The sequence below is a fragment of the Thermobia domestica genome, chromosome 6 (assembly GCF_964235325.1).
Source record: "Thermobia domestica chromosome 6, izTheDome1.hap1.1, whole genome shotgun sequence".
Classification (NCBI taxonomy): Eukaryota; Metazoa; Arthropoda; class Insecta; order Zygentoma; family Lepismatidae; genus Thermobia; species Thermobia domestica.
The window spans coordinates 215,983,070-216,010,848 of NC_137459.1; positions in this window are offsets into that span (position 1 = coordinate 215,983,070).

The window sequence follows — 27,779 nt, forward strand, 5'->3', positions numbered from 1 at the left end:
TGAACAAAAAAAAACTGTCCCATTGTGTACTATGAACAATCTCCCAGAATGCGTGCAAAATAACTACAATAGTGAGCTGTCATCAATCTCCACGGATAGACTTTGATCTCCAAATGTCCACCAGGAACACTTTAAAAAAAATCCAGTGTCTCATGTGTGTCTTGTATTCAAGTGTCCCACTCAGTGGAAATGCGTTACATCGAATGACATAGTGTTTAGAACGCTTATATGTACATTCATGTCCTAAAAAAAAAGACTGCAGTGATTTTCAATGTATATATCAACCATCGTCTTGTTTTTATATATATAATGTTATTTCGTGTACTCTCTCTCTCTCTCTCTCTATATATATATATATATATATATATATATATATATATATATTGTATTCGTCGTCCAATATTCAAGAAGAGTCCAGTCCACGTCATTTGAAAAGTTGTCCAACAAACTTTAAGTATCAACAATTCCATGCAGCGTTTGCATCCCATTTTTTTTAAATCGCCAAACTTAATGCATTTTTTTCCTGTTATTCATAGTTGCATTCCCTACACTGTACGAGCGAGGCCCAGGAGTCTCAGTGATGGCGCAGTTCCAATTCATCAGATCCAGTCGACCTGTACTTCGTGAGTTCGCCCGTCTACGGAGCACCATCTGTGGTAGTCCCCTCCCACAGAACCATGCAGGTGACGTCACCCAAAGGGTTAGCAACACTGCTGTCCAGTCGGCGAGCCTACGAAGCGGATATACACGGAAAGCAGCGAGAGAGGCTCGACCACTTCGAACTCGACGGTTGCTGAAGCAGGCAGGAGCAAGTAGTGAGCTCCTAATCAAGAAAGAAGAATAGGACGTTTGCTGGAGCAGGCAGGAGCAAGTAGTGAGCTCCTAATCAAGAAGGAAGAATAGGACGTGCTACACGGCAGACTAAACTTCATAAGTATCCTAATATATCTGAACAGTGGACAAATATTTAGTTAAATACTTTGAAATATAAACATTTTAAATTGTATATTTAAATATTGAGGCCATCAGCCTAATAAAAATTGTTGTTTATATTCAATTGTTTTCGTCCATCCACCTGCTTGAATCGCATGCCTTTAGCTGTAGCTTTTCTTACATGTGTTTTACCTGCGTTTTAAGTAAGTAATTAGGAAGCGTATTTCTGCTGTTGGCTGCCTTGGCCGACAACGGTGAAATTTTCACTTGTTGTGAGGGTTTGTGGGTCCCCGGATCATTTAATGTGAATATCTCTTCAAAATTATTTTAATTAAATGAGCCTGCGACCACACAACATACAATGGAGTAAAATTACTGAAATGATATCGTATTATACAGTAATTTCGCCGTGCAGGTTCAATAGTATAATAATAATAATAATAATAATAATAATAATAATAATAATAATAATAATAATAATAATAATAATAATAATAATTTTCCATCGGTCCTGCGTGGAAAGTGAGAATTAAATCAAACACATGTGAAAGCTCCTCCGTGGCTAAGCGGTTAGCGTACGCGCCTTTGGCGCGGGAGACCCGGGTTCGATTCCCGGCGGGAGCTCATGTGGTTCGGATTCCACGTTAATCAGTAGGTCCACGTCTCATATAGCCTCGCTGCTGAAAGGGACGCTAAACTAAAATCAACTCAAACACATGTGAAGTCAATGTTAGGATAAAAGCCTAAACTGAATAAGACATTGAAGCGGGTCGCAAGCTGGGAATAAGAATAATGCATGGTGTAAATAAAGGACGACACCGAAAGAAAAATCGAGAAACAGCAGGTAAACGGAGAAAAAATAGTAGAAATTGTTGAAGTGAAACATAAAATACAAATACGAATTAGGATGAGCACGAGTCGAGCCAAAATTCGACTTGACTCGAGTTCAATTCGAGTCGAGTCAAATGTAATTTTCTTGAGATAAGTTCCGAACCAAGTCGCTGTTTCCGAGGTCGAGTTTCGTGTTGAGTCGAGTTTGATAATGGCTCGCTCGCTGGTTATGCTCTTTTTAACTCGTTTTGAAATATTGGCCTTATTAGACTGGAAAGCGAAACCCATGATAAATGTAAGCAGTAATGTGGAACACTTTTAGTGTTGCTCACGATAGGGGTGCAACTCGTCTCGTAATGTTAGTGCATCTCGTGGTGCAATTTTAGTGTATGTCGGCTCGTCCAGATAACGAGAGGACAAGAGTTTATTATTATTATTATTACGAGACAGTCTCAAATGTCGTATTCACCAATATAAGTATATAGTGTATTTCTTAAAATCAAGGCTGAGACCTGCACGGTCGAATTCTGGAGAACAAGTAGAAGACCAGCCTGGAAGGTGATATCAACCGGCTCGGCTCGTATCAACTGAGCGAACATCTAAAGTCAGCTCGGTTGGGATGAGCCGTCGGCTCGTCAAAATTGAGCCGATGACCTGAGAAGGCTCAGTTGGAGCGAGATAGCGACTCGGCTCAATTGAACCGATGGCTCGAATATTCTCGGTTGATATGGGTCACTCACTCGGTTCATGTGAACCGGTTCGAGCCAGCTGAAATTAATCCATCGGCAAGGTTCGACTCAGCTCAGCTAAGCAGCATCGGCTCGGTTGGGTGAGCTGTTGGCTCGGCTCACTTCTCGGTTCGGTTCGGTAGCTCTAAGCCGAGCCGCTCGAGCCGTTGAGAAGCCTAAACCCGGTCCCAGCTGTGATGAACATGTTTGGCCGAAGCCTATAACTTTTAACAATTTTTTGGCTCGAGCACGAATTCTCTCCCCTTCGGAACTCAAACCCAGAACGTGACCGATATCCTTGCCTCTTGAAGATTTCTCGACGACCGAGATCGACAGTCAGTTAGCTTTTACCGTTCAGATACAAACCGCATATATTTTAAAGATTATAACTTGCCCTAAAATTTGGCATAACTTACCTAAAAGTAGAGATTTCGGGGAAAGGGTTTCGCACCTTCAAGACACAATTCTGCAATTACCAAAATTTTAAACTAGAGCGTTCCAGTGAAGTTTCATGTAGAAAGTATTCTACTGTATGTTTAAGGAAAATAACTGTAATAAAAATAACTGAATATCACGCAACATTAAGGCATATAATAAACTATTTTTTAGGATATACACAGGTAAATATAAAAGCTTTGCTACAAAAGTACCTACACAGATCATAATTCAATGAGCTCTGAAATACAATGTAACGAAATAGCCTATAAGATTCAGTCTACAGAGGAATTTTTACTTAAAGAATGGACATACACTATTTCGAGAATCGAGACAAGACGGGAAATGTTTACGATACTTTTCGTCTCGTCTCGTCTCGATTCTCGTTTTCAAAGCGAGACGAACATTTTGAGTTAGCCTCGTTTCGTCTAGAATGTAAAATGTTAATTCTCATGTTATTTTGTTTGTTTTAGAAACCAGATGAGGAATTCCTCTTCTCATGGGCAACATTAAACCAAACAGAAATATTCTTTCCAAATGTCACGTTTCTGCTTGTAATGGTATGGCCTGAGCGATAATTAGCTCCTAGCTTTTAATCTTCTACGGGATAATAATAATTATTATTAGTTCATTATTATTACTATTATTATTCCTGAAGATTTGATAGTTCAAGTATTGAAATATCCGAGTGTTCAAATGTCTGAATATAATAAAACGTATGTCATCGCCAATCAATCGCCATAAACAATCCTAAAAAGAATGTGCAACGTGGATTCGAACAAGCACCTTGACCACTGAACCACGATCCCTACGTGGTAAACGATTCGTGTTTAGTCTGGTTACGTTAGGTTTCTTTGTCTCCGCTTGCAAAGTTGTATGTTATTTTTCTTCGATTCGAAACGTCTTTCGTATTTCTTTTGTGAATAATCTTCGCCAAACTTTATATTAATAACTTGAGTTGTTCTTAAACCTTTGGTTCACAAGTTTGTTTTTTCTCGACACGAAACTACAGATACACAGATTTAATTCTCATACTTTGCATTTGTTTCAAAACTGAAGCCCTTACCTGGTCAAAGACTCATGTCCGCCACTTTACAGATTAATCAACAGAAATTCATTTTCCGGAAGCGGAAGTTTCACTTTCCGGATCTCGGAAAATTACGGAATAAAGTAAAATTCCGGAACTCGGAAAGAATCCAGAATTTCGGAATGTTTACGAAATCAGAAATTTCTACATTCCGAATTTTACCGAATTCCGGAATTTTTCCAAAATCGGGTTTTTCTGAATTTCGGAATATGTCCGGTTTTACTTTCGGGAGACCGGAAAGTAAAAATTCCGGAATTGCCCATCCCTAGTTTACACACAACTTTTCAGAACACTAAACTAACAGCTGTCTACAAACAAAGAAGTAATGCAAAGCATTTTGTATCCTGCAATGCGTCATGTATTAAAATCCCACAAGAGTTCCAGTATCTAACCAGAAATTGCATGTATCTAGCTACTGGAAGTTGAGGTATGAAGAATTGTATTGTATATTACTTTTTGTGTTTTATACAACCCTGCAAACCACTGAATGTCTAAACGGCTTTCGTTAAATCCAAGTTGTAGTATTCACAGTTACTTCCATTTGTGTCTATATGATCGGGTCAGTAAAGCTTTCTATATGATAGGGTTAGTAAGACTTTCTCTGCTCTCCCGTAAAGTTGTGATACGATCTACTACAGGATACAGAACGAATTATCAATTTAATCAAGTTGTTGTATTACTACACATCTGCTTTCGCTTCTGTCAACTCTGGTCGATCTCGTTGACGCATCATGTCTGGTTTCTATACCCTATTCTTCGTTTACTGAAATAAACAGTAACTATTCTGAATTATATTACTGCGCATGCCTCTTAGATAATTATTTCTGATGCCAATAGTTTCCGTTTTGTCCAAGGAATGTTCTTTTTCTTATTCCCAGCATTACCCTTTTATTACATTATATGAAGAGCATGTGGATCTAAATACCTCATGTATTACATAGAATGTAGGTTTAACTCTTCCAACAAAGAAAGAACATGCGATTATAGTATACAACCCACAGAAGTGATAGCTGGTAATACAGTGGTCGTAATCCCTAACGACAAAGAGGATGAGTGGTGCTCTTCCCGTTGTTCTAGTGGCTAGCACGTGCGTCTTTGGTGTACAATGTCCCGGGTTCGATTCCTGGCGGGAGAGCCTTTATGATTTTTAACTGTCCTCGATGTTTCTGCGTTAGTGTCCCTGTCGTTATAAGTTATTAGAAAAAGCAAGTTAAACGAGTGAAGCAAGTAAAATTAGCAAAAAGTAAGTTACTGAAAAATCTTCGGTGAGAAAGTTAAAGAACAGAGTTTATAAAACACTGACTTTTCGCGCCTTTCATGGGAGTTCAAATCTATCTTGGCTTGATTTCTTGTGAGAGAAACTGATTTTTCTTTTCGCTACAGGTAGTCACTCTTTTCGTATTTTTCGCCGTCCTTCACAGTCAAAGTAGCTGGCAATTCTTATTCTTTCTACGAATGATTGATCTTCTCTTTCGTTTCATGTCAAACATGCAGACGTAATAAAAAGACGCTGTTGATAATAATAATAATAATAATAATAATAATAATAATAATAATAATAATAATAATAATAATAATAATAATAATAATAATAATAATAATAGGAAATATTACTAGCTAAGTCGTGTGTGTATTTCGCACTATATAATTTTATATTATCATGTGGACATAAGTAAGGTTGGCTTGCGCTCTCCCTAATTTTTCGGTGCGCCTTATGGGTCCACAGTGTCCAACGTTGGTCCCATCCCACTATCACCTCCTGTTTTCTCGATATAAGCTATCAACATTTTGCTTAAAGAGGGGTCTGCCGTGGTCCCATGACTCCCCATGACAATGACTCTTCGTTCTTTTTGCATTGAAATCGCTTATTTTTCTGAGTACTATGCGTGCATACTGTCCAACGTTGCTCCCATCACTCTACCATTTACCGTTCTCTCGATATACATTGCTAATATTTTGTTTGTAATGGGGATATGGCGTTACAATCATTACGTTTGAAGAAGAATTGAAGAAGATATTGCCTTGCCACAAACAACACCTATTATTATTATTATTATTATTATTATTATTATTATTATTATTATTATTATTATTATTATTATTATTATTATTATTATTGTTTTACTTAGCACTAATGTTGCCTACCACTATTTGCAAAGCAATGTGTTACTAAAAAGCAAATCAAATAACACTCATCGACATTCACGCTCCCGAACTCGAAATGCATTATTTACAGTTCTCTGTTTTAGGGGACAGCACATTTATTATATTATTCTTTCAAATAACACGTTTCACATGTTATTTCACTTTCAATGTGTAACTTCAAATCCTAACTAACAATTATCTTGTTCCGATAGGAAATTATCCCCCCCTTGCAAAAGAAAATGCCTGACCGTAGCGAAAGGGCGTGAACCTTCTTTAGGTGATTAATAGGTTCAACATTTTAATAAAAGAGGATAAGTCCCTACACACAAATATTTCAGTAAAAGTGGAAAAGTTACTCAAACTTTGTGAATACCCATTTATGGACGAAATTTGGATGCCTTGGAACTTTTTAAGAGTTTGAAGGGAAACCATTTTTAACATTTTCATCTGATTATTCTGGTTAACGAACTCAGTCAAGATATTTCAACAATTAATGTTTGTACCAAGTTCCGTCTCAATCCGCTGAAAATTACGGTGGTTATGGCATTCACAAATAGTGTTATATATAGAGAGACAGGTAGATAGATAGACACAAAGAGGGAGAGAGAAAAAGTGTATTGCGCCCTTCACCCTTCTCGCACCTGTGCTGCGCCAGAGCTAAACCGGGCCTCTTTGCAAAACGTATTGACCAGCCTAACCTAAACACAAGCCTCTTAGTAGTTATGGTAGAAGCATGGTCGATAAGTTTAAGTCATATACCGGTAATGATTGTATTTTTAATAACCATGAGTATGGGTTTCTAACCCCTCCACTTCCATATTTTTTTTTTACTTTTTGCAGCTACGTCGGAACGTTCAATTTTTATTCTTTACTAATTGCAAATGGCGTTTACATTCAAAATAAGAGGAATTTTGGTGGCATTTGTTCGGATATTCTTCTCTTTCGAAATGAGGACCAGAATAAAAGCAATACGCAAAAAGTATTATCAGTACTAAACATTACCAATAATAATTGCTACGAAAGACTAAATACGACCCCTTTTACCATATGTCATGAGCTGTATGTATTATTAACAAAACAATTAAAAAATGTCCTTGCCGGGGATTTGAACTGGCATTCTTTGCATTTGAAAACCAGCACCTTAACCACTACACCAAAATCATAGTTTGTTGAACGTTGAGTAGACGGTGCATTTGTTCTATTTGTGTTTTATGTTCCCACTTCGACAATTTTTACTCTTTTTTCTCCGTTTAACAGCTGTTTCTGGCTTTCTCTTTCGGTGTCGTCCTTTACTTACACTATGCACTATTCGTATTCACAGCTTGCGCCCCTCTACAATATCTTATTCAGATTAGACTTTTCTTCTTGCTCCTGAGTAACATTTGATTGACTTAATTCTCATACTCTCCATGGATGGAGCGCAAGAATGCCCGACTCGAAGTATAGGTGTACATTTACTTTCCTGACAGATAATACATGCCCGAACTGAAGATAAGGATGACGATTTAAAAGACAGTTTTTACGAAGAAGTGGAACGGATATTTGACCAACTCCCGCGATACCATATGAAAATTCTATTAGGGGATTTCAATGCGAAGGTAGGACGAGAGGATATTTTCAAACCGATTATAGGGAACGAAAGTCTGCATAAGGAAAGTAACGACAGCGGTGTTAGACTCGTGAACTTTGCAACATCCAAAAACCTAATCGTGAAGTGTACAAAATTCCACATCGCGACGTTCATAAATACACTTGGATATCACCAGACGGCAAAACACATAATCAAATTGATCACGCTTTAGTAGATAGAACAAGACAATCTTGCATAATTGATGTCCGATCGTTTAGAGGAGCTGATTGTGACACTGACCACTACCTGGTAGCAGCGATAATACGAGAGGTTATCGTTGAATAAAGATAATATTCATTGTCCGAAAACGGAGAGATTCAATTTAAAGAAATTAGAAGGGAGCCAGGTAAGAGAGAAATACCAGACTGAAGTTTCGAATAGATTCTCGGCTTTAGAAGATTCGGAGTGCTAGTGTTGAGGATACCTGGATTGAAATTAGTGATAGCATTAAAATTTCAGCAAATGAAAATTTGGGACACGGAAATACGTAGGAACAAACCATGGTTCAACCAGGAATGCATAAAACTAGCAGAGAAGAGAAAACCGTCAAAATTACGCTGGCTACAAAACCCGAATGAAATAACTACACAAAATTTCGCAGATATCAGGCGGGAAACTTCCAAAACTTTTAGAACAAAGAAACGCGATTTTTTGAAAGCTAAAGTTAAGGAACTTGAAGATAATAGTAAAAATAAAAACATCCGGGACATGTATAAGGCAATCAATGAATTTAAGAAAGGCTATAAACCTCGTGCTTATATATTAAAGAAATCTGACGGTACAGTTCCCACTGACACGGATAGCATCTTAAATAGATGGAAATATTTCTTTGACGATTTGCTTAACACGCAACCAAAAACTAGTGTGCGTGGAGAAAAGGAGATACACACCGCAAATCCGTATATTCCAGAACCCAACCGAATAGAAGTAGAAACGGCTATAAAGAAATTAAAGAAACACAAATCTCCGGGTGTAGATGAAATTCCGGCAGAGTTAATTTTAGCTGGAGGCGAAAAACAAGATACACAAACTCATTCTCCTTATCTGGAACAAGGAAGAATCGCCACAAGAGTGGGAAGAATCAATCATTGTTCCAATTCACAAGAAAGGCAACAAAACTGACTGTAATAATTATCGAGTCATTTCGCTTCTGTCAACATCCTATAAAATCCTTTCAAATATTTTATTAGAAAGACTGACCCATACGCAGATGAAATTATTGGAGATTATCAGTGCGGACTCAGACGAAATCGATCAACTATCGACAAATATTTGCCATTCGCCAAATACTCGAAAAAAGTGGGAATACAATATCCCGGTACATCAACTATTTATTGATTTTAGAAAGGCGTACGATTCGGTTAGGAGAGAAGCATTATACAACGTTCTTACAGAACTTGGAATACCGAGCAAGCTAATTAGATTAATTAAGATATGTTTAAATGAATCCCAAAGTAAAGTCAGGGTAGGAAAATTTTTGTCCACGAGCTTGCACGTCGAAAATGGCCTGAAGCAAGGAGATGCGTTGTCGCCATGATTATTTAACTTCGTTCTGGAATACGTTATAAGAAAAATCAAAGATAGCAACCAGGGCCTACAGTTGAACGGTATTCACCAGGTTATGGCATATGCTGATGATGTAAATTTAATAGGAGAAGATAGGAGAACAATAGAAAGAAATGCAGAGATCTTATTAACACTTGCAGGGAAATGGGTTTACAAGTAAATGCAGAGAAAACTAAATACATGGAAGTGCGTCGGGACCGTAATACGGCAAATTATGGACGCGTTAAAATATTAAATAATACTTTTGATAAAGTGGATAGTTTCAAATATCCAGGATCAATATTAACAGACGAAAATCATATTCACGAAGAAATTAAATGTCGACTAAAAGAAGGGAATTCGTGTTACTATTCGGCTCAACATCTCTTGTCGTCGCGAATTATATCGAGGAATTTGAAGCTTAAAATATATAAAACGATAATCATGCCTGTTGTTCTGTATGCCTTTGAAACATGGGCACTTACTCTGAGGGAAGAACATAGACTGAAAGTATTTGAGAACAAGATCCCGCGGCGAATATTCGGACCCAAGAGGAACGGAAATGGGGAATGGCGGAAACTTCATGACGAGGAACTACATAATTTATATGGTTCACCCAACATTGTTAGGGTCGTCAAGTCTAGGAGGCTTAGGTGGGCGGGTCATGTAGCTAAAATGGAAGAAAGTAGAAACCCTTTCAGAGTCTTGACTGGAAGACTGGATTATTATTATTATTATTATTATTATTATTAGTAGTAGTAGTAGTAGTAGTAGTAGTAGTAGTAGCAGTGGAGTATATACTGGTTCTAGCGCACCCCCTAACCAACGAATTAGCCCAAATCTTTAAAAAAATAGCTTATGCATGCTTTTTGACTATCGTTTTCCCTCCAGGTGTTAGTTTAAGTATAAATTCCCATCTCCCAATACTTTTAGCAAATATTATTTAACACAGAAGGATAGCACAATGTTAAAGTGAGATTGCATATTACTTTATGACATTTAAAATCATAAAAACTTACATCTAAAAATCTTACAATGGGATCCTACACAAAATATATTTACAGAACCTTAATCTCCAGTTTCCATTCTTTCATTTGACACTTGAATCATTAAAATCGGTTAAAAATTAACTTAAAAAATTCAATGAGAAGGAATGTATAATAAATATAGCATTTGCTGGAACAGATGATCTATCACTGATTCATTTGAACGAGTCCAGTACCAGCACTAGAACGCTCTAACACGGGATCATAAGAAATAGGTTAAATAAATGTTTAAAAAATCAGAGTTTATTTTAGCAAAACTGCCGTCGCAGAAATCCTTGGATCCACCTGAGAGATCAGAGCTGATGTTTGTCGTTGTTGTTTCCCCCCAGATAGATCCCAGGATTTTTTGTTCACCTGCACCTTCTATGTACCTTCCTTCCTTACTTTGAGGTCTGTAAGTGAACTTGTGGCTTTCCACCCAGCCTCGGTATAGTCACCTATCTGAATACGAGTCACGACATTCACCCACACAGCTCACAATCTTATTGTCCTCAATCCTACCCCTGGCGCCAGGTTTCCCCTTTCAATCTCCTTCTAATTTGTTGGTTCCAAGCATCAGAGACGCCCAGCCCATGAGTCAGAGGTGAGGACACTGTAGGCATCTGAGTTGGTACACAACCCTTAGCTCAATTCGCTTTACAGTTCCTTGAGAAATTACCAACTTATACCCGGCCGCAGATATAAATTCGCAAGTCCTCGGCAAAGATTTGAACCTACGTTGTAAGAAACAAATCACAAACTTTATGGAACCGCGCGCTAACCAACTGAGCTACTGGCTAACGCTGTATATAGGAGAGGAAATTCACTTTCTTATTCACACAAGAAGAAACTGATGCGTAAGGACAGAGCCATCTCTTAGAGAAGCGTATAACTATTTGAAGAGTTTGGCGACAGCAAGAGCCATCTATTAGCAAAGTAATAAAGTAAATGATATGCAACACCATCTATTGAGTAAGTGAGCAACTGCTTGAATAAGTTCACCTAGCCTGCAAATTTAAAACGAAAAATATGAAAATTATGGATATCTTAGTTTCTATAAGAGATAGAAAGCTGATATTTAATTTTCGGCAGTGTTTGGCTGACCCATAAGTGTTGCCAACCTATAAAATAAAAAATCACTAACTCCAGTAACAAATTTCGTCCTAAGTGTGCAACACTGCAAAAAATAAAAATTGAGATATTTGAAAAATAAAAAATACTATCATAATCTACATAAAATTCTAAGACTTTTTAAAAGAATAACATTTTCCCGAAAACTCAAAAATAAACTTGCAAAAATCCCGTAATTTTCAAATCACTATATCTTCGTTGTTTATTAACCGATTTTCAAAATTCAAACGACAATCAATAAATAAATAAATTTACTATCTTCTGAATGTCTTGCAGGTTGCATAACTCTAATGATATTATTACAAAAGCTCAAATAACTCCCTTATTTATATATTGATCTTTAAAATTCAAATGGCATTGCGTTCTGTATGTCTAAGGTCTTAGTTGTATAGCTTTGTAACCATAAAACTCTTAAAATCAATTAACTATAATTTAAAACACATTTAAAATTACAAGTTTGGATACTGGTAATGGAATCTTCTGCTAACTTCGTTCTCTATGGGAAACTGATTTTTTTAAACTCAGTGCATTGGTCATAGTTCAAGCTGAATAAGCAGCCATTAATTTCCAAGACGACTTCTTTGCCTTCTTGAACAATCATAATGATTACATTGAAATTATTTGTAAGAATGAACTTCTTTTGGGGATCAGTACTAACCACTCCATTTTTTACTTTAGAAATAAAATTTTAATCATTTTTGTTAGTTCTTAGTTTCGTTTTTAAAGAACAGTTGATGTATTTTGTAAGCATTAGAAAGATCTTTCATTCCATCATACCTCATAAACAGTTTCTTAGTTTTCATCTCTTTTAAAACTTGATCAGTATCTTCATTATATGTCTGTGCCAATAAGGTTTTGTATTTCTCATTTAGATGTACTAATACCCTTTCCCCAGTGTATTTTGTTTGTATCAATTTCCAAGATCTTATTTCGTATGATTTTCTTTCTTCCAGATCTCGCAATTTAACAAGCTTTAAAATGTTAATATTGTTTTTCTTGTTTAATTATGAGGCCATTTCTCATTTATTGTATAAAACTTTTAAAAATTGGTTCATTTTTGTAGTGATATATATATAGTTAATTCTATCAACAGTGTCTTTTATATGTTCGTCTGTTAATTCTCCATTCATTACTTTAATAACATTAAGTTCATCCTTAAACATAGCAATTTGAGTAACCATATTTTTATAATACTCTTTCTTCGAAGCTATATTAAATCGTGTTGATAAACCAGTGATAACGGCAGAATCAGATGTAAATGCTGTTGTAAGAATTGAATAGCCTGTAACAGGGATAAATATATTGATAAACCCTGTTGAAGCAGAAAGTAGTACCGAAAATGCAATAAGAGTAACATAATAACATTTTAACCTCTTAAATTTCCCCTTATTTTTCGGTAGTAAATTTTGAAGTGTTAATATAATATCCTCAATTAACGCAATTAGATTCTCTCGTGGAATGTTATCTGGTATATTCATTTTATTAAATAATTTTTATGATCATTTTTAAATTATCGGTTTCATTAAATAAACAAAGGGTAACAATTCGTTACTATTAAACCCAATCATCATTCATCTCAGCTTAAATACAAGTGGAACGATTCGTTCCTATTAAACAAATTATTCTAGTCATCTTAGCTTAAACACAAGTGGAACGATTCGTTCCTATTAAACAAATTATTCTAGTCATCTTAGCTTAAACACAAGTGGAACGATTCGTTCCTATTAAACACAATAATCATTCATCTTAGCTTAAACACAAGTGGAACGATTCGTTCCGTATTGTACGGTTTGGATCACAATCTGTTTATCTTCTTGGTCTATATAAAAGTTTTTATGATAATTACCATAAAAACACTTTACAAACTAAAAAACATCTAATCGAATTTAAATTTTCTCAAGCATCTTTTCTTTCTGTACATCGTATTCAAAGTTTTTCTTACCAATCATAACCACATAACAAATGGTTTTATCAGGAACATCACTTTCAAAATTCACAGTCAATTTCAAATAAGTTCTATCACTTACGGTTACTGATTTATGCTTGCTTGTATTAATAACAAACATCGGTCTATTTTCTAAGAATTCTCTTGGGTAGTAATACATCTCCGTGTTTCCAATTGTAACTCTCTTATATACCGTATACATTTCGTAAGCTTTGAGATATTTGGGTTTTTCGAAATCTAAGTTCAAAGATTCTAAAACATTCATTTCTTCCATTCTTAAAGTGAATATTTTGAACCTGACAGTGATCGAATTTGCTTGAGTCTTTTTCTTGATTATCATTTCTATCAGTTTGGAAAAAGGCAATCACGAAATCAGGCATATCGAATTCGTTAGACTTAAATTGTGTGGTTAAATCAAATTCTAAATATTTACCTGTAACTGACTTTTGTAAACATTGATATGTATTGAAGCAAATAGGAATCTTACCTTCTTTTAAAATGTTAGTTCTTAACAAAGTACCATAGGTAGATTCATAATTAACAACAAGCATTCTTAACTCCGTATTTGCAATCTTAACTTTACCTGGATGTGGTTGATCATTCTCATACGTTCCATCTTGTTTCTTAGTTTTCCAAATGAAAAATGCGCTATCATCAGATTCACTTCTTTTAAATATATACTTCAATCCTCCTTCCCACATAATGTCTTTACAATCTGAACAAAACCCAGGTAAAAGTCTTAATAGAAATATTTCCTCATCTGTTCTCCACCATTTCATTCCTTCCCAACCACTTTCATCATAATGATTTGCTTCTGTTTTTGAAATCGTACATGTATTTACAGCTGTTGAAGTTAACCCGGGATGGTCTATAGTATCTAATTATCCATGCTTGCTAATTTGTATTTGAGAAAACAGATGTGGAAAAAATTATTAATGAGTTTAATATTTGGTTTACCAGTGTATTCACCGTCTGCCTCTCTTCCTCTAATTTCAAAACTTACATACATATAAGCATAATAATGATGAATATACCCGTCACCAATGTCGATATCAAACTCAATTGATCTGTTTGGTTTGTTTAGGTTTTCAATTGTTCTTTGTTTAGATTTAAAGGCTTGTAACTCATATGACTCTATCTTATCCATATTTATTATAAAGAAAAAGTGTTCTTATCGTTTTATGAATTAAATGCATAAAACAACTTAAATGTAACTTCTCCAAATATCCTTATTTCTATTCACCTGACTAATGATTTCTGAAAAACTATATCCATCTGTAACCATTTTTAATACTACAATATATAAATGCCCACAGATTACTTCGTTAAAATGTTGTATTCGATTGCTATTGTACTCTATATTATGACCAAGATATTTTACGATTGTTTTTAGTGGATTACCTCCGAATTAATCAAACATATACTTTCTATTTCCTAGTTTCCAGTAACAAATCCAATGTGTTCCTATATTTTTAGATGCATCAAAGTTAACAATACCACACTCATACTTCCGTGGCTGTTTAGGCAATTTACCACTCATAAACACACCTCTAAAGTTTCTTATCTTAAGTCACTTAACAAGTTGTATTAGATCTAAATTACTTAAAGGATTAATTTCTTCTTTTTCTTTACTTTTTTGGGCTTTTTATTTTTTGTAAGCCTACCACCTTCTTTCTCTTCCATTGCTAAATTATGTCTATTTTCTTCTTCTAATTCCTGTTTATTATTTTTTACATCATGTACAGCTTTTAAAATAGTAGCTACACCTCCAGCAGCTGAACCAAGAGCACCTACTAAAGCTACAATGGTTGGAATTGTAAATATAAAACCTCCATAATGAACTTTATTATCATTTGACTTTATTTCTTTGTTTATTTTCTTAACTTGTGGTATAGAAAGAGTTAAAGACATACATTGTTCTTTACTTAGTTTCGCTTCTTTTTGTTTGATTTGTTTCTTAGTTAAAATGTGATCAATATTTAATTGTTCAAGTTCTTCGTTAGGAATTTTAAATGTAAAACTAGTCAACTTCATACTTATATATTTATTATAAAACTTTTATGGTAAAATCCATACAAATTAAACACAAATACTTATAAACCTAAACCAAATCTTACTTTTGTATTCATAGCCAAAGCAGTTCCTAAAGCAGGTAATCGTTCTGTTAAGAAGTTTGCATCTTTAGCAAAAGCTCTTTCCCATGCATTATTTTCTAATTCTTTGTCTGCAATATGTCTAGAAGCAGTATCTTTATTATCTCTGTAGTAAATATAATGTTCTCTACAAGCTTCGTCTAGTGATTAATACCTTTATCTCCTCTTTCTAACCTTTCTCGTAGCTTCGTAAAAGGCCCGCAAAATTCATAGCCTGGAATATGTAACTCGGGTATACACTTCATGTTTAAAATCCTATTCATTAATCCTTTCCCATACTTCTCACTATTCCAAAACTTTGGTGGTAACATATTCAATATCTTTATCAAATAACCTATACCATTTGGATCATTAGGAATAAATTGTGCGAGTGTAGAATTAAGCATATCCATTATACCTACTTTCTCATTGTAAAAGTTATCGTTTCCAGCTTTTTCTTCTCCATCTATAACTATCAATCTATCACTTATTTTTTTCACATCATCCATCCATCCATATTCTTTAGGTAATTCGTTGTACAGGGTGTCCGAGAAGTCCTTCCCTGATTACAGAAATTGATAACTCAGGCTAGAAATAAGATAGAAATATGAAACTGGTGTTGAATTGTTTACAAACTATAAAAGTTTTTGTCTGTGTTAAGTTTTTTCTGTTTTACCAAGTCTCAATTTTTTTGTTTTAGATTTGTAGTACGTAAGTAAGAAGCCCAAGAAGCCATGCCAACCAACCAGGAGAAGGCACAGTGTGTCCTGTGGTACCATGAGACACGATCACCAACCACGGTGCAGAGACAGTTCCAGACAACATTTGGGAGGACTCCACCTGATGTCAAGAGCATTAAAGCCTGGTATGAGAAGTTCAAGAACACAGGGTCGGTTGCTGACCTTCCGAGGTCTGGTCGACCAAGAACCTCAGCAGACACGGTGGAGGCTGTGCGGCAGTCTTTTCTGAGAAGTCTTAAGAAATCGGTGCGTAGGGCCTCACGTGAATTACACATGCCAAAAAGCTCTATCCATGACATTTTACACAAACGTTTATTGTTTCGTGTTTACAAAGTGCAACTCGTTCAGGCCTTGTTGCCCGACGACGGTACACGTCGATATGACTTTGCGGTCGAAATGCTATCACGTATTGAGGACGATAATGGTTATCTCAGACGAATTGCCTTTTCCGACGAAGCGACATTCTTTGTCAGTGGAGTAGTGAATCGCCATAATGTACGCATTTGGGGTTCAGAACCCCTAGGGAAGTCAGGGAGTTCACCAGAGGCAGTCCAAAGGTGAATGTTTGGTGCGCGTTATTGCACGATCGAATTATCGGGCCATTCTTCTTCGCTGAGGATACCATCACATCTGCAGTGTACCTGGATATGTTACAGCTGTATGCTGTTCCTCAGCTGCTTCAGTATCGCCCCGATGTCGTTTTTTAGCAAGACGGTGCACCACCTCATTGGGGTTTGGACGTCCGTGCTTATCTCGATAGGACATTTCCTGGGCGATGGATTGGTCGTGATGGACCAACAGCTTGGCCTCCACGCTCTCCTGACATAACCCCATAAGACTTCTTTTTATGGGGTTATGTCAAGGATGAGGTCTACCGAACACGTGTACCAGATCTTGAAACCTTGCAGCAACGAATAACCGCAGTCGTTGCATCGATCCCTCCAGTGATGTTGGCTAATGTGTGGATGGAAATTGAATATCGCCTAGATGTGCTACATGCTACCAAGGATGCTGCTGTGGAAGTGTACTGATGTGACCAAAACTTGTATAGTTTGTAAACAATTTAACACCAGTTTCATATTTCTATCTTATTTCTAGACTGAGTTATCAATCTCTGTAATCAGGGAAGGACTTCTCGGACACCCTGTATATTTTTATTCCTTCTCCTGACTTTGGTGTTTTCTTTCTTGGTGGTGTTGGACCTAGTGTTGGTTTTATATATTCATCCCAAATTGGTTTAATGATTTCAAGATATTTTTACCTCTGTTAGATTTTTGTTTTCTTCTACTTGGGTCGCTATCTTGAAATGTTACATTAGAATCAATAACTATCTGGGTATATTTTTGTAAATCATCCTCATCATAATTCGTTGGATTGTTTCTTGTCAATAGTTGCCATAAGCCTTCTGCTCCTGCATAATGTCGATTGTTTATTATTAAATCATCACCATTTATTTTCTTTATCTCCAACCATATTTATTATTTTCCCATTCTCATTATATGCTTGTATTCCAAAAATCTTATCATCTCTTGTTGTATAATATCTTGTAGCAACTTTACCAAACCGTGTTTTTTCAATTGGTTCTATACCTTCTACTTTATCTTTAATTTGTTTTCTCCTATACTTAATTTCTTTAGTCTAGGCGAATCATCATCACCTATTGAACTATCATAACTTGTTCTTGGAGGTTTTTCAAATAAATCAGAATCTAGTCTTGCATTTTTATTTACAACTGGAACTAACTCTCGAATTAAATTTTTAGTTTCCTCTGTTACTTTTGCTATATTTTGTTCTAATCCTTCAATTGCATCTATAACAGGCTGACTTTGTTCCTTATATTTCTCATATCTATCTCGATTAGCTTGTTTAATTTCCTTAAATCTTTACACAAGTTCTTCTTTTAATTTTATATATTTCCTAGCTTCAGCAGCATTTAACACACTCATTTATTATATAAAGAAAAATAAAAACGTACACGTTCAAGTACGTTCATTCACGTTCATTATACTTTTAAAAAGTTTTTAATTTTATTTCTGTATTTCCCATTATTCGTTTTCCTAGTCATATCTATTGTTAAGAAACCATACTCTTCTTCCCAACACTTATTGCAGAGTGATTGTAATTTTTCAAACGACATATCAGATCCAACAAATTCATCATATATGTCTTAAATTCACATTGTCCTGCCTAAAGATACAAAGAAAATTTAAGTTGTCTCTTATTAGTTGTTTTGGTACTTTAGAATATGTTTGTCCAAGATAGAAACAATTTAAACCTTTATGTCTACCTCGAGTAAAATATTCTCTAACATGGTTTTGTTGTTCTAAAATGAAACCATCAAACACTACCACAGAATCGTTCTCACACTCATCTAATTAATTAATCTCTTCGTTGTTTCCTTTTACTATTGCAATTGTCTTATTAATATCTCGTTCTATGTCTTGGAAAAGTTGTATTAGCTGTTGGTATTTAGATTGATGTAAACTTTTAGAATAGATATAAACATTTGTATATTTAAGCCAATCCGGTGCTACTAAAAAGTTATCAATCATTAGTGTTGTTTGACCACAACCACCAGGTCCTACAATTAAACATCTTATATCATCAGGTAGCAATATACCATTCTTTTTCTTTTTTTACAATTTGGTCTGATAACCTTACTCGGATATCCCATTTATTCCTTTCAACTTTTATTATATAATAAATGAAAGTATTTATTTTAAACGGTTATTCATCTCTACTAAGCACTACTTATGTACTTGCATAATCCATTTGAAAACGATTTAGAAGTAGCTGTTGCAGGATTTTATACCACATACTTAACACCAAATATTACAGAGAAAATTAATAAGTTAATATTTTGTAGTAACTTTTCTAACTATCCTATTCTTTCAAAACAACTCATAGTTCAACCCGGTCAATATAATTTAAAAGAGTTAGAAGAAAATATTAAATCAAATCTTCCATACTCAGCCGATGCTTATAAAAATATTAAATTTACTGAGGACAGAGAAAAATAGAGTTAAAATATTTAGCGAGCATTGTGACATAATCTTAGATACCATTAACACTGTATTAGGTTTTAGTCAGAAGAAGTTAGCTAAAGGTTCAGAACATGTCGGAGATAAGGTGCCAAAGTTTCACCCATTCGATACTATAAATATTCACTGTGATTTAGCAGAAGGTATGATTTTAAAAGATAAAGACACAACACACAACGAAACAGATTTAATAGCAACGTTTAGAACAAATGCAGAATTTAGAGAACCAATTATTTATGAGCCTAAAGAAAAAATATTTTTCCCAATACATCACAACAAATTTAATAGTATCAAAGTTTCAATTCGAGATGAGAATGGCGATTTAATTGATCTTGATGGAGCTCGTATAACTGTTCTTCTCGCTGTTAAATAGATATAAATTTTGTATATAATAAATATGGATATTTTTGGTAATGTTAAAAGTAGGAAGAATGGTGTCATTAGCGAAGAGCTCAAAAACCCTATTGATTTAGATGAAGTTTTTACATCAAATAATAGAATATGGGTTGACTTTAAAAAGAAAAGACTTGTTAATGTAGGTGATGCTATTGACCAACAAGATGTAGTAACTCTTCATCAGCTTGAGTCAATAAATAGTCAATTAGAAAGTGATAGCAACAAATTTGAGGATGTATTAAAATCATTACAAAACACCTACATAAAGATAGATGATATTAACGCTTTTCGGAAAGAATATATGAAGAAATCCAAAAGACTAATAATAATGTAGTTCTTTTGTTTAGCGCAAAGGTTCCTATATCAGAATTCAATAAATACAAAGCAGAAATGTCATCGCAGTTAGAGAATGTTGTTAGAAAGAATGATATAGATAAATTTGTTACAAAAGATTTCCAAAAATCAAACAAAGAAGGAAATATGTTCATTATGAAGAAAGGAACTATAAATCTATTATGTCGATTGAGAACTAAGAATGTTAAAGACCCAATCTTTAGAATATTTAATCTATCGAATGATTATAAGTTTCTCTATAATGGGAAAATAATGCATATGGAATTAAGTTTAGATAAATACTATTTACATATATTTTTGAAGGATACTTTAATTGAAACCTTTCCTTTAGACGTTAAAAATGGTGATATAATTACGTTTCAAGCAGATAAAAATTCAGCTTTCGAAGAAGGACAATTACTATCTGTTATTATGAACGTAGAAAGAGAACTTAAATGATTTTCTATATAATAAACAGAATGTAATGTGTTAAGTGTAAGAAATCAACAGATACGAAGAAAAATACCATTAGGATAGTACAATCAAAGATTGGAAGATATCTAAAGAAAGGTATTTGCTCTATATGTGGTGTTACTAAATCTCAATTCGTTAAAAATAAAGATTGACTAGAAGAAGGTAAAGGTATTAGAGAAGACATTATACAACAAATTCACAAACCTAGAAAGAACTATCCTAGGCTAAGTGTTATTACTAAAGGTATATAGATGACTTATGGGAAGCTGATCTTGTACAAATGGATAGTGGTGTGTTAAAAGGTGTCTCCAAGTTAAATAAATGCTATAAGTATTTGATAACTATTGTTCATGTCTTTTCGAACTATGCTTTTGCTGTTCCCGTTAAAGATAAGAGTGGTAAAAATGTTACAGAAGCGTTTGAACCAATATTAAAAATTAGAAAACCTAATAACTTACAAACAGACCAAGGCAAAGAGTTTTACAATAAGGAATTCAAGCTGTTGTTGAAAGATCCAATAAAACACTTAAACAAAACATGTGGAAGAAGTTTACAACACAAGGAAATTATAAATGGATAGAGATATTACCAACACTAGTTAGCGAATATAATAATCGTGTGCATAGAACAATTGGTTTAAAGCCTATAGAAGTTAGCAAGAAGAATGAGTGAACAATATTGGATAAAGTTTATCAAAAAGAATATAAGCGTGTTAAACCTAAATACAAATTAGGCGATTATGTTCGTATAAGTAAATCGAAAGGATTATTTGAGAAAGGATATACACCTAATTGGTCAACAGAAGTATTTGTTATTAGCGAAGTTATTCCATCTAATCCACCTACGTATAGAATTAAAGATTTAGAAGAATAGGATGTACAAGGCAGATTTTACGAACCAGAACTATTAAAGACAAAACACAAAGATGAATACTTGGTGGAGAAAGTGTTGAGAAAGAAAGGTAATAAAGTATACGTTAAATGGCTAGGATTTGATGATTCACATAATAGTTGGATAGATAAAAGTAATGTTTTAGTGTAAATATAAATGCTATCTTTTATGGAATAATAACCACAAAAGGTTAGTTTGAATGAGATAAGGGTAACGAAACGTTACTCTTCAACAAAGGGTAACGAAACGTTACTCTTCAATAAAGTGTAACGAAACGTTACACTTCAAACAACAAAGGGTACATCTTACATCAGCGTTTCCCAACCTTTTTCAACTTGCGGCACACTTCAGGGTAACTTGCATTCTCGCGGCACACATATTATTATTATTATTATTATTATTATTATTATTATTATTATTATTATTATTATTATTATTATTTGAAAATATAAAATACTGTAGTATTTTTTTTCTGATTACTGACATCCTTCTCACAGAGAAGAAAGCTAGATCACTGTTTTTCCTCCGTGGTAAATCATTATGCTTATTTTTCATTTTAATTTAAAAATAGAAAACAATTACAATCAGATATAGGGCTCAAGTTGTTAAAAATACACTTTTTTCTTTATCGAAAACTGTATCCAACCTTTCATTAAGAAGGAGGATCACTAAATAACGAACGAACAAACGAATCTCTTTTACTTTTAAAACACAAATATAGGTAATTCGTATGCATGTTTACTTTGCCGGAAGGATTGAATAGTATTTTAAAATTTCAAGTTACGAAATAGTCTGCAACAATCAAGAAGCAATAATGGTCATAACAATGATAACAAATACTTTTTTTCAAAATTAGAAATGTACAGAAAAATGTTCTACAGAAAAGTAACACAGTATGAAACTTTAAATTTTAGATTCATAGTAGTAATTTGAAATACAAATATACCTTTTTCTGTATGTCTTGCAATTTGATTTTTATAGAATTAATAATTTTGTTCCGATTTCCTCGCGGCACACTAGCGACCCATTCGCGGCACACCACTGTGCCGCGGCACACCGGTTGGGAAACGCTGTCTTACATAGTAAAACTAGATGGTAACGAAATAAGGTTAGAAATTATTTTCTAAACAATAAATATGGGTACTATGGATAGTTCTCTTAGTTTAAACGATATTTGTTACGGACCGATTAAAGACAATTATTGGTGTGGTATTTTTGGTGATTTCAAATTAATTTTAGATAAAAGTACAGGATATTTCAATGCTACTAAGTTGTGTCAAAATGGGGGAAAAGAATTTAAACATTGGACAAGGTTAGATAAATCAAAAGATCTCCTGCGATATTATAACAAGAAATTAGGTGGGCGAGATCTGTACCACCAAAACTCAATTTACATAGTTGAGTCAAAAGGAACAAATAAACAAGATCTATTAGTATCAGGAATATATGTAAGAAAAGAATTAATATTGAGTATCTCGTTTTGGATTTCAAATGAGTTTTATGAAAAGTGTTACAATATAATCGAAGATTACTTCACACAAGACTTTAAACAGATTCAAGAAGACCAAAAAGAGTTGCAAATAAGAGTAGGGAAAATAGAACAAACAATGGAGAGATTGAGAATTTAAAACGAGGTCTTAAAAGAAATTGCAGCACCATATACAGACGATAATTCAAAAGAGAATTGCCTAATCATATACAAGAAGAACCAACTTAATGATCCTCTCCCTTATTATGCTATCAGATGCCAAAAGAGATGCCTATATAAGCCTCTTAATGAAGCAGAAGAAAAATATCCGAATCATGAGATAATATACGAAAAGTTTAGAGATTCTAACAGTATTAAGTTATTCAACCTAATGTAGCAAGAACTAGATATTCGTAAAGGTAAGGGTAATGAGTTTTGGACATACCTATCAGAAGAAGATTTGGTTAAAGAAACTGATGGTTTATATGATCGGTTAATATTATTATTCATAAAAGCTTAACATTAATCTACACTAACCTAATTCCGGTCTTCTTCTTCATAAAAAACGTGCTATTAATACCAGGACTTTCAGGATATCTAGAATAAACCGGATTATAAAAATCAAGTTCTTCTGTAGAATATTCAATATCGTTGTTATCGCTGTTGTCGTTGTTGTTATTATGTATAACCGCTCTACACAAAGGACAAGTGTTATTATTTTCTAACCAGATAAGCATACACTCAACACAGAACACATGTTCGCATGTTGTTTTACACAATTGAGTTTTTGTTTCTTTGCATATTGGACATTCTTCTGAGTTTTGTATTAAGTGTAAACCTGATGAAAGTAATATTACTTTGTTTCTAAGGGGATTGCTAACATGCTTATTTACTCTTAAGAATTGAACTATATTGATCTTGTCTTTGATCGCTATTAGAAAGTTTTCAGAGAACCTCCTATTCCAACAAGTATATACTATCTTGCTTAAATCTAAGCCTTTTCTTTCAAACTCGAGAATGAATTTTTCGCTTTTATCATCTAAACTAACTTTTGGCCAATAAACTTTATTTGGGTATTTTCTCACATGTGTTTCATCTAGTTGTGGTGTAATTGCTTGCCAATCGATAAGAGAATTAAATTCGCACAAGAAGGTTGTTAGTTCTTTTTCCTTCAATGTAACACCTTTTAGAAATGTAACATCTATATTCCAAAGGAGTTTATCTTTAAAGGTTCTTAGGAACACAAATTTAAGTAAATTTGAATAATGAGAGATTAAATCCCAATGTAAGTATTATCTGAATTGTGTGCAAAACTTAATAGCTTATTTCTGTGTATACTTTCTCTAGTTATTTTTCTCACTGAACGCAAGTCAATCAATCTCTTCTTTAAACTCATTAAGAAAATCTTCACTCATTTGTCGAGCATATTCCTACGTGTAGTAACCCCAATAAATATGTTGTCTTGTATGTTCTTTATGTTTTAATACGAATTCTGGTTTTAAATGAGGATAAGACCTTGATCTATACTTTGGTTCTCACAATTTCTTCCAGGAAAGTTTATCACCATACTTGTTAATGATGTTTTCGTGTTTAAGTAGGTCTTTTCTTTTTGATAGTCTGACCCAATCGATGAGTTCTTCATGATTTTCAATAAACGAAAGTGATAGTTTATGGTTTGATGTAACTAAATACCAATTTACCTTGTTTTCAAAAGTATGTAGAAAGTCATTGGATAAGTTCTTTATTTCTGAAATTTGCTACCATTCTTCGAAATTTCGACTATTAAGTACATCTATATTTCTACACAGCGGATTTTCAAAGTAGTTTACAATATGTTCAGGATTTAATTTTTGAGCCATGTCTTTTATAAGTCCAGTTAGTTGTTGTGAATTTATTACAGTTGTTTTATCTTGCTCACTTGGTTGTTGTGAATTTGTGGTAATTGTTCTTAGAGAGTTATTTCTGTGCTCGTTGATTAAGGTTATTAGTTCTGCTTTCCTAAGCTTTGAATAACCATGTATTCCTTTCTCTACTACTAGAGAAACAGCACTACTAGAAAAACAGATATTAGTAAAAGAACAAGAAATGCTATTAAAAGAACAAGAAATGTTATTAAAAGAAAGATTTACACCAGAATCAAATTGGGATAGCGATAAAGAGATTGAGTCCACAAATGATGGTGAGGAGGCAGATTTAAAAAAAGAATAATAAAAATGAATTATTTTTTCATTAAATCAATAGTAGCTTTGATGGGTCTCTCCATGAAAGCCATGTTCTAATACAATATGCTAATAGACATTGCGATTTCCTAGGTCGCATGAATATTAGCTGTTGTATTAGAAAACGAAAATGATTAAAATTATTTTTGTATAATAAAAAGTGATATAGTAATAATGATTTTTACTAAGCATACAGTAATAGAATTAAAAAAAACTTGTGTAAAGAAAAGGGGATAAAAGGTTATTCCCGATTAAGAAAAGCAGAACTGATAGACCGAATTAAAGAACATGAAGATTAACAAAACAGATTAAACTTTAACTAAATATTTCCTTTTCAAGAAGACATTTTTGAAAAACCAAAACCTAAGAGATTAAGTAGGAAGAAAGCTTTAAAACTGTTTCCATTTAAAGAAAGAGATTTTTGGAGAAGTAAAGCCTAAAAGAGTGAATATAAATATTGAACTAAAAGAAACTTCATTTAAATATAGATTACATACTTTCAAAATAAAAAACACAGTTGGATATAGAGATCCTTCTAAATTCCTACGTTCAATTAGCAAACCAGTTAAAAGTATGATAAAAATGGATTTAAATATTTTAATGCACTTAAGGTAAATATGTCATTCACATGCAGTTTCAAAAAATATAAACAGATTCGAGAACATAATTTGAAAACATCAATTGAAGTTATACTTCAATTCAATGATCTAAATGAGTATTATAAAAATGCAACTAGAAAAATTAAGGCAGAGATGAAAGAGTTTCAAGGAAAGGGTTCAGGTTGGACTTTACATTCTGTTGACTATCTTGAACTAAGAATTAACAAATACGTAACAATGAATGGATCATCATACATAGAACTTCCAGAAACAACTAAAAGAAGAAAAGCATGCATTAATATTAAAAGCAAAGATCAAAAATGCTTCTTATGGTCTGTTCTAAGAGCACTATATCCTGTTAATAAAGATCCACAAAGAATTCCTAGACAATATGAGCAAGAATCAGATAAATATTTTAAAGTTATTCCCTTTTCTGTACAAATTACTGATATACCAAAATTTGAAAATAGAGCTAATATATCTATCAGTGTCTTTACCATAGATGATAATGAAAAGATCTATTCACTTAGAATACCCAAAGAAAGAAAGCAGAATCATTTTCGTCTTTTATATTTAAAGAAAAGAGATATAACACATTACTGTTTAATTAAAGATTTATGGAAGCTTGTTGGAAGTCAAATAACAAAAAAATGAACATAAAAGTTTTTTTATGTGAGGGATGTTTAGCTAAGCATTTTAAATCAGAAAAATTATTAAAACAACATGAAGAATACTGTGGTCCACATTCTGTTGCTAAGATCATTTTACCTAGAGAATGGAATAAGATATTGGAATTTGTAAATGATAAGCGTTCTTTAAGAATACCATTCACAATAATAGCAGACTTAGAATCAATACTAAGAAGAATAAGTTCATGTCAACCTGATCCTGAAAGATCCTACTCAAATGCTTATCAACTACATGAACCTAGTAGTTTTACTTACTATGTAAAAAGCACTTTGGAATCTTACAAAAGTGAACCAGTAGAATACATAGGAGATAATGTAGCAGATGAGCTTATAAAAAGCTTAACAGAAGAAGGAATCAAAATAGCAAAAATATATGATACTGATACACCTATGGCACCATTATCTGAGGAAGAAGAAGATATATATATATGAATCAGCTACAATATGCCATATTTGTGAAGGAAGTCTTGAAGCTCTACCAAGTTTATTAGTAAAGGAAATAGAAAGCTTAAAAATTAAAATTGAGTATTTAAAGAAGAAAATTAAAGAAGGAGCTATACACTTGGAAGAAGAACACCATCTCAAGATAGAAGACGAGGAGGATGACAGCATAACAGAAATAAAAGAGCAGAGGAAAGAGGTAAAAGAAGTCCTAGTAGAATGTAAGAAAAAATACAAAAAGCTAAAAAATAGTATAGAGTCATGTAAAACAAAAGTGCATGATCATGATCATTTAGCAGGTAAATTTAGAGGTGCTGCTCATTCTTATTGTAATATAAAATATACAAATCCAAGGTTTGTTCCTGTATATGTCCACAATCTCTCTAGGTATGATGCGCATTTATTTATAAAAAGTTTAGGAGGTGGAAATGAGAAAGAAAAAATAGATGTAATAGCTAACACTGAAGAAAACCACATTACATTCTCAAAAACCATTCGGTATAAGGATGCAAAAGAAAAAGATAGATCTATCAAAATAAGATTCATTGATTCATTCAGATTTTTACTAAAAGGTTTAGCAGAGTTAACAAAGAATTTAAATCTAGAACAATTTCGAGAAACATCAAAGTTTTTCCCAAATAAGAATCAGCTTGAATTAGTTCGTACTAAAGGTGATTATCCATTTGATGTTGTTGATTCTAAGGAAAAGTTAGAAGAACCTGTTCCATTATCTCCAGACAAATTTACAATCAGATTAACAGAAGAAAAAATGAGTCCTGAACGCCATAAGCATCATGTACGAGTTAGTGAAGAGTTTGATTTAAAAACAATAAATGAATATACTCATTTTTATAATAAGGCAGATGTTCTTCAGCTAACAGATATTATTGATAATTTCAGAGATACAGCTCTTAAAACATA